The sequence below is a fragment of the Elephas maximus genome, chromosome 5, assembly GCF_024166365.1.
Source record: "Elephas maximus indicus isolate mEleMax1 chromosome 5, mEleMax1 primary haplotype, whole genome shotgun sequence".
Taxonomy (NCBI): domain Eukaryota; kingdom Metazoa; phylum Chordata; class Mammalia; order Proboscidea; family Elephantidae; genus Elephas; species Elephas maximus.
The window spans coordinates 72,118,043-72,126,582 of NC_064823.1; the positions used below are offsets into that span (position 1 = coordinate 72,118,043).

Consider the following 8,540-nt stretch of genomic DNA (forward strand, 5'->3'; position numbering starts at 1 on the left):
AATGGTAATGGGTTTGGGTTTTGTTTTTTCTTTTTTTTTTTTGTCTCTAAGACTATTTTCTGAATCAAGGCCCAATCTTGAAGTACTGGGAATGTTTTCTCTGTATTATTATAAATGCATATTTTATTGATTTTGCTGCAGGAACAGTAATTGCTAAATTGGAACGCCATGAAATGCGTACATAAACCCCACAGCAACTTAATTTATTTAATGGTTTTAAGCAATTTACAAAAAGTTTCCTAGGTTCTTTTTTTTCTAACTCCCTGTATTTCTCCTTTCTTTTTCCAGTAGCCAGTTGAATCAGGTATGTTTCGTTGAGCGTACTTGAATGTAGAGCAAAACTATTTTAATGGCACATTTAGTGCCCATTTGTAATAATGTTTTTAGTCATTAAAATGTACACTAGGGAGGGCCACGGGAGCAGCCCAGCTAGAGTCATGCAGAAACTGGGATGCAGAGGAGGAGGTCCAGTCTCACACGCTATTCCAATTTTTCACCACTGTTTTGACCTCAACAAGACCTCCGCTCCCTTGATCCCTCCAATTCTCTGCTAGAACATCAGTCCCCTCTGGCTTCATTTCCTTCCCTACTGAGCCTGGACCCTATGGTGCATCATTTCAACCTCTCTCTTGTCAGCACCTTCAATTTCTTCAACCTTTTGCCTTCTGCCATATACCCCCTGCCAACCTCCAACTCCACATTCCTCTAGCAATTCATCTTCTCTATGCCTACATGGAGACTGCCAAGCACAGCTGGAGAGAATCACACAACCCTACCGATTAGTGCCACTGCAGATTTATGTTTTCTGATCTCAGCTGCACTCTCAACGCCATTTCTCAACCTGTCCTAAGTCAGCTCCCACTCACATGCCCCTCAAGGGCTGCTCTGAACTCTAACCCCCATCCACTATACCTCACCTCTAGCAGATGACCATGCTCTGCATTCTGAGAGAAATAAACAAGTTTAATTAAACCAGAATTTAATTGAACTAATATATATATATATATATATTAGTATGTTTGGTAAAGTAGAGGGTCAGTGAAAGTGAGGGAAATCCTCAGTAAGATGGATTGACACGATAGCCGCAACAAGGAGCTCAAACATACCAATGATCGTGGATATAACTGAGGACCAGGCAATGTTTCACTCTGTTGTACAAAAGGTCACCATGAGTCCAAGCCAACTCAATGGCAATTACACCAACAAAAACAATCTAACGTGCATGAATTAGATTCTGAAAAGGATGTCACAACAGGACCAAAATTCAATAGTGAAAGTTCTAACACCTTACCTTCTCTTCCTTCACACTGTACAAAACGTGTCTCCATCTATACTTATTCTTAGCCCCTTCTCCCCTGTTCAGAGGGGAGTGGGCCTCTACGGTTAAATCCAATCCAGATAATTGTGATAATTGTGCTTCTGACTTCTACCATCCCCTGTGAAATTGTTCACTATCCATTCATTGTTATTGTTTGTTACCATCAAGTCAGCCCCAGACTCATGGTGACCCTGTGCATGATGGAACAAAATGCTGCCAGGTCCTGTGTCATCCCTATGATCTGTTGTAGATAGAACCACTATGATCTTTAGGGTTTTCATTGGCTGATTTCTAGAAGTAGCTTGACAGGTCTTTCTTCCTAGTCCATCTTAGTCTGGGGACTCCAATATTTCCTCTACCCAAATGCTCAAGCTACAAACATAGAAATCAGCCTAAACATTTCTCTCTGTGCATATTCATCAAGTTTTGTCATCAAGTTTTGGCACGTCTTCCTTCTTCTTAAAAGTCTCTCAAATCCAATTCTTCCTCCCCTTCCTCACATCCTTTGTTTCCATTCTGGACCTCATCATCTTTCACCAGGATGATTGTGCAGCAGCTTCCATAGTGCCTGGCACAGAGCTGACACTCAATGAATTCATTGTTGAGTTCAATAATGAGTGAATGAACAAACTGAACTAGGTCTCATTACCTCTAGTCCATGCTCTACACAGCTGCTAGACACCTTTCTAAATAACAAATTTGACCATATATTTTCCCTGCTTAAATTTCTCCAAAGGTTCCCTATTACCTGTAGAATAAAGTACAAACTCTAATCTCTATCTTTCCAAGTTCATTTCCCATTATTCCCTCTAATTATAATAGTATCTAAGACTTTGGTCACTTACTACATATAAAGCATTATTCTACTTTTTTTAAATTGACAATCTCATTTAAACTTCATTCTACCCCTATGAAATCATTATTAAAAAAAAAAAAAAGAAGAAGAAGAAGTATATACAATTAATTTCCTTTTTCAGACAAGGAAATTGAGGCACAAAAAACATGAGTAACGCTCCAGGCTCATGCATCTAGAAATTGACAGAGGGTGGAGTGAAACCTGGCAGACAGATCTGTAAGGCCACCTTCTGCCTTTTATACCTATGCATCTCAAAGAGGGCTACCTTAAGTTCCAATGCGTGAAAAAAATTCAAACCAGCTCAACTTATAAGTATTTGTTGAATGTCTGCTACAACTACCTTTTATTCTGATTTAGAAGTTAGAAACCAAGAAATAGAGGTGAGCTTTGAGAAGTTTCACAGCAAAACCAGATACAGAACCAAAATGTGAATGATATGAAATGATCAATGAATGAATAAAAACCTTCCCTAAGTCATCATCGAGACTTTTTTTAGGGTAGTTAGTACTTTGAGTGATCTAGTTGCTTGACATTTACTCCATTTGTGCTGTGTGCCACAGCAGCATGAATCATACAAAAAGCAAAGGCAGCTAACCATGCCTTGAGGACTTTAATATTTAATGATTCCCTTTTGTGTAGCATTTTTCAGTATAGCAAATACTTTCATACATACCTTCTCCTAGAGTCCATGACTCCTAGAATTTTTAGTTACAAGAAAACTTTGAAAAACTAATCCAAGCGTCTTAAAATTTTAAAAAATGAAGGTAAGGTCCAAAGATCTTAGATAATTTGTTTGATCCTCAGTGCCCTGTGAGGTTATTAGGAATAATTCCAATTTTACAGATGAGAAAGTTGAGGCTCTAAGAATTTAAGTGAGTCAATCCAGTATCGGATTACTAGTTAGTAGCAAAGCCAAAAACTCACTGCCATCGTGACTAATAGCTACCTTATATGACAGAGCAGAACTGCCCCCGTGGGGTTTCCAAGGAGTACCTGATGGGTTGGAACTGCCAACATTTTAGTTACCAGCCAGGATTTAAATATTAGTTTTCTGACTCCAATGCAGTGCTCTCTCTCCTTTTATATCAGCTAAGCCAAGACCCGGAGAAAACAAAAAAAGCTCAAGATCCATTAGGCAATGACATACCCCAGAAGTTCAACTCCTGGAGCATGTCCCTAATTAAAAACCACTCTTATGCATTCTCTCTACTGTAAAGTAGAAAACAGAGCCCGTGTGTCTACATGCAATATATTTTAAATGTCTGAATTTCATATAATGTACATTTTCTAAAAATGAAAACTGATAGTATTTTTGGTAATGGGACATTAGCATTAATGTGATATTCTGTTTCCTAAATAAAACAGGGACTTAGAAAACTCTTTAAACAGTGGTATTATATGTTATTATTTCAATTTCAACTGAATATTGCTTGAACATTTAAACTGGCCAATTAAATTAATAAAGGAAAATGAATTTCTCTTAAGGGGGAAAAAAATACAAAAAACAACACTCATTACAAATGGGTCAGATTTTCTCCTGATATGGAAATGATTCTGCCTGAAGGTAAATGTGGATATATATGTGTGCAGAATACTTATGAAGGAACTAAAGTTAGCATGCTTCATGCCACAAACTCACAAGATAGACTTAGAACTCAGTCATAAAATGTAGTACCCTCATTTTAGAGGTATTTTAAAGCAGTAATAACCATTACTATTTATGAAGTGCCTACTCTGTGCTCATTATGCACATATAATTCCTAAATTTATGCTATAGCCATTCTAAATGATTCACTCTACTTGAACAGGCTGTATTCCAGTTCCAAAAGAAGACAAGTTCAAGTGCATTTGTCGGATTGGTATTTGTGGTAACAAGGAGCTAAAGGCAACCTGAGTATCTATCACTAGGAGAATGTGTAAGTAAAATGAAGTAAATGCACACAAAGGATATTAGCAGGAGCCAGAAGTTAGATAATATGAACAGAGCAACAAAAATAGATCTCAGAAACTAAACATAGAATAAAAAAAGATTTATATCTCATTAAATATACAGAGTAAAAAAGTGAGTGCTGATAAATCAAGGAGAAAGAATTGGAGAAAGCATCAAAGATTAAAAAGAAAATAATGAAAAGAAAAGAGGGACTTACAGGACAATATGCAAGAAGATGAGGAGTCAGATCGACTTAGTTCTGGGCACCTAAGATCCTAAGGAAAGGGGAAGAAAAAGAAAATGTAATTCAGTAGAAATTCAGTCAACCTCTTCATAAAGTGACTTACTATTCCACAATTTACATTGTATATTATAGGTCAAATTATTTCCTGGTATATAATAATAATACGTATTTTTTGTCTACGTGTTTTAAGGTTTTAAGGCTGATTTCATTTCTAATCTTTATGATCACACCTCACACAGTTCATCAGTTCCAAACATACAGTCAGTATTACGGCTGTTAAATTACAAAAAAATTCCACAAATCTCTTCAAAAGTAGGAGGAGAGAAAACAGAAGTGCTAACTCTATTTTCTATAAAACAAAGAGAAATCTGTGACTGAATTACAATATGTGAGGATGAGTTGCTAAATGCAAGAGAGTTCATTTAGGAGTGTTGAATAAGCATGAGAAAAAAAATGTCAAAAATCAAAACCAAACCCGGTTGCCATTGAGTTGATTCTGACTCATAGTGACCCTGTAGAACAGGGTAGAACTGCCCCATAGAGTTTCCAAGGAGTGACTAGTGGGTTCATACTGAAGACCTTTTTGGTTAGCAGCCAGGCACTTAATGACTCCACCACCTGGGCTCCAAATGCCTATGGCTATAAATCTCAGACAAAGGCCCAAATAACAGCTTGCCTAAGTAGGAAAAACTAACATTTCCTTGTTTGTATCAACACAAACAGGAAGTGCAGGCTGGTGGTAGAAAATTTCCTTGACTCTAAGAAAAACTAGGTAAAGTGAGACTAAACAAGAAATTATATAAACACAGATATTATTCAAAAGCAGTATGTCGGTGAGAAAGATGGAAGAGACTGTGTTATCAGCTGACCTACAACTTCCAATCCCTACTTCCTGGAGAGCAATAAAATCTAGAGGAGCTCATATATACAAGACTATTTGATGAATCAGGAACAAACACTGTCCTGGATTGTTCTCCATTTGAACTTTTTGTGTAGAGTATTTCCAGGAAAAAATTATCACTTTTAAGAATAGGGAATAACGAAAAAAGAAAATAATAATAATCGGCACAGGATTTATGCAAAAATAACATGAAAAAAAGAAATTTTTGACAAAAATAATGACAAAGAAACCCTCAGAAAAATGTTATCTTAGATCTGATGAAAATTGTAGCCAAATGTATTGTCTCCCATTTAACAAATTTAATAATATAATTACCTCAATAAAAACAAAAGCTCAAAACAGAAATATAACAGTTCAAGAAAGATATGGAAAAACAATACATGAACTGGCAGACCCCAGAAAAAAGCAAAAGGGAAAAAATGATCTCAGAGATGTAGATGACATTGAAAGCAGCACAAAGAATAATAGATACTGCAGAAAAAGAGTAATGAACATGGTGGACAGAATTGATAAAAATAAGCAAGATGGAATGAAAATGAGCAAATGGTTAAAACAGAGTAGTAAGAAAAAAATACATTAAAAGAAAAAGATTATCCAACATATTGATAATTGGTGTCTCTAAAGAACTGAACCTCCCAGAAAGATAAATAAATAAATAAAAGAACAGAAATTATATATGTATAATCTATATTTGGAAACCCTGGTGGTGTAGTGGTTAAGTGCTATGGCTGCTAACCAAAGGGTCGGCAGTTTGAATCCACCAGGTGCTCCTTGGAAACTCTATGAGGCAGTTCTACTCTGTCCTATAGGGATGCTATGAGTCAGAATCAACTTGACAGCACTGGGTTTGGTTTTTGGTTTTTTAATCTATATTTATATATGTTCATCTATACATATATATATATAATGTAAAAATAAAAACGTTTCTTTTAAGCATCCAAGAAACAGATCAAGTCATCTAAAATTAGAAAAAATCAGATTGTCCAAAGACATTAACAGCAAAAAAATAAAAAAAGTATTTTTATTTTTATTTATTTATTTATTTGCAGCAACAATAAATTCTAAAAAATGGTGGAGCAATGCCTATAAAGTCCTTTTGTATGACCCAAGCATTTTATTACCAGCTTAATTTTGATTCAAGTAAAGGGCAATAGGTAAACATTTGTAATATGTATGAACACAAGGAATACAATCCTCATGAATCCTTCTTGAAAAAACTACTAAAGAAAGAACTTCATCGAATCAAGAATAGACAGTGCTGGTTTTGCAGTATATATACTAAAATTGGAACAATAAAGAGAAAATTAGCATGGCCCCTTTGCAAGGATTACCTGCAAATTCATGAAGCATTCCATATTTTTTCAAGCGGTTTTGGCTTTATGCAATGTAAAGAGTCAGAGAGTGTAGATAAGGTCATGGATCAAAAAGAACATAAATTGAATGAGAAACTGATTGGACATAAAAGGGCCAAAGCCATGAAAACAAGAGTCTGCTAAAAAAAAAAAAAAAAAAAAAAAATTTATTGATGGTCTTTCTCCAGATATACCTGAAGAGATAATAAGGGAACCCTGGTGACACAGTGGGTAAGAGCTCAGGCTGCTAACCAAAAGATTGGCAGTTTGAATCCACTAGCCACTCCCTGTGGGAGAAAAGACCTGGCATTCTGCTCTCATAAAGATTACAGCCTACGAAACTGTATTGGGCAGTTCTCCTCTATCCTCAAGGGTCGCTATGAATTGGAATCAACTTGACAGCAATGGGTTTGGTTTTTTGGGTTTTTTGGTGGTGTCGATGAGGTAGAATCCATAGAGCTCCTCACAGACAGCAAGACCAATAAGAGGCATGGATTCTGCTTTATTATCTTTAAGAGAGGAACAAGTGAAGAAAATAATGGAAAAGACATAGCACAATGTTGGTCCTAGTAAATGTAAAATAAAAGTAGCCATGTCCCAAGAACAGTACCAGCAACAGGTACAGTGGGGATCTAGAGGAAGATTTGCAGGGAGAGCTCATGGAAGAGGTGGTGGCTCCAGTCAAAACTGGAACCAGGGATATAGTAATTACTGGAACCAAGGCTATGGCAACTGTGGAGACAACAGTCAAGTTTCCGGTGGTTACAGAGATCATGATTATACTGCTAACTACAACTACTATGGATGTGGTGATTATAGCAACCAGCAGAGTGGCTGTGGGAAAGTATCCAGGTGAGGTAGTCATGAAAATAGCTACAAACCAATAGAGCCCCAAATCAAAAGTAACCAATAGAACCAAAAATCAAATGAAACCCGTTGCTGTCGAGTCGATTCCAACTCATAGAGACCCTATAGGACAGAACAGAACCACCCCATAGGGTTCTCAAGGCTATAATCTTTACAGAAGCAGACTAGTACGTCTTTCTCCTCTGGAGGAGCTGGTGGGTTCGAACCACCAACCTTTAGGTTAGCACCCAAACGCCTGACCACTGCACCACCAGGGCTCCATAACCAATAGAAAAATCACCACCCAAAGAACAAAATTCCCAAAGAATATTTAATATTCTTTGTCAATGACATGATAAGTAAAAAAATAAAACTTCTATGTAACTGTTTTATGTAATTGTTTACAAGACACTTATCTAAAACATACACAGAAAAGTAGTTATGCAGTAGAAAAGGATATACCAGACAAATACTACCTATCTCAGTCATCAAGTGTTGCTATAACAGAAATATTACAAGAGGATGCTTCAACAAACAGAAGTTTATTCTCTCACAGTCTAGTAGGCTAACCTAAACCTAACCTAACCCACTGCCATTGAGTCGATTCCGACTCACAGCGGCCCTATAGGACAAAGGAGAACTGCCCCATAGAGTTTCCAAGGAGCACCTGGTGGATTCAAACTGCCAACCCTTTGGTTAGCAGCCATAGCACTTAACCACTACACCACCAGGGTTTCCTCTAGTAGGCTAGAAGTCCAAATTCAGGACTTCAGCTCCAGGTGGAAGGCTTTCTGTCTCTATTGGCTCTGGAGGAAGGTCCTTGTCATCAATCTTCTCCTGGACTAGGAACTTCTCAGTGCAGGGACCCTGGATCCGAAGAAACTGCTATTCTCCTGGCTCTTGTTTCTTGGTAGTATGAGGTCCCCATGTCTCTCTGCTAGCTCCCCTCTTTTATATCTCAAAACATATTGGCTTTAGACAAAACGTAATCCTGAAGACTGAGTCTTGTGTCATTAACATAACTGCGGATAATCCCACCTCACTGACATCATAGAGGTAGGTTACAACACATAGGAAAATCACATCAGATGGC

The 8,540-nt window shown here is 37.1% G+C and overlaps 1 non-coding gene across 1 annotated transcript; it reads left to right on the top strand.

The window, feature by feature from the left end:
* Positions 1 to 6,504: 6,504 nt before the first annotated feature.
* Positions 6,505 to 6,610, top strand: LOC126077617 (U6 spliceosomal RNA). Its single transcript, XR_007517792.1, has one exon. It is a non-coding gene; the product is annotated as a U6 spliceosomal RNA (small nuclear RNA).
* The last annotated feature ends 1,930 nt before the right edge of the window (positions 6,611 to 8,540 follow it).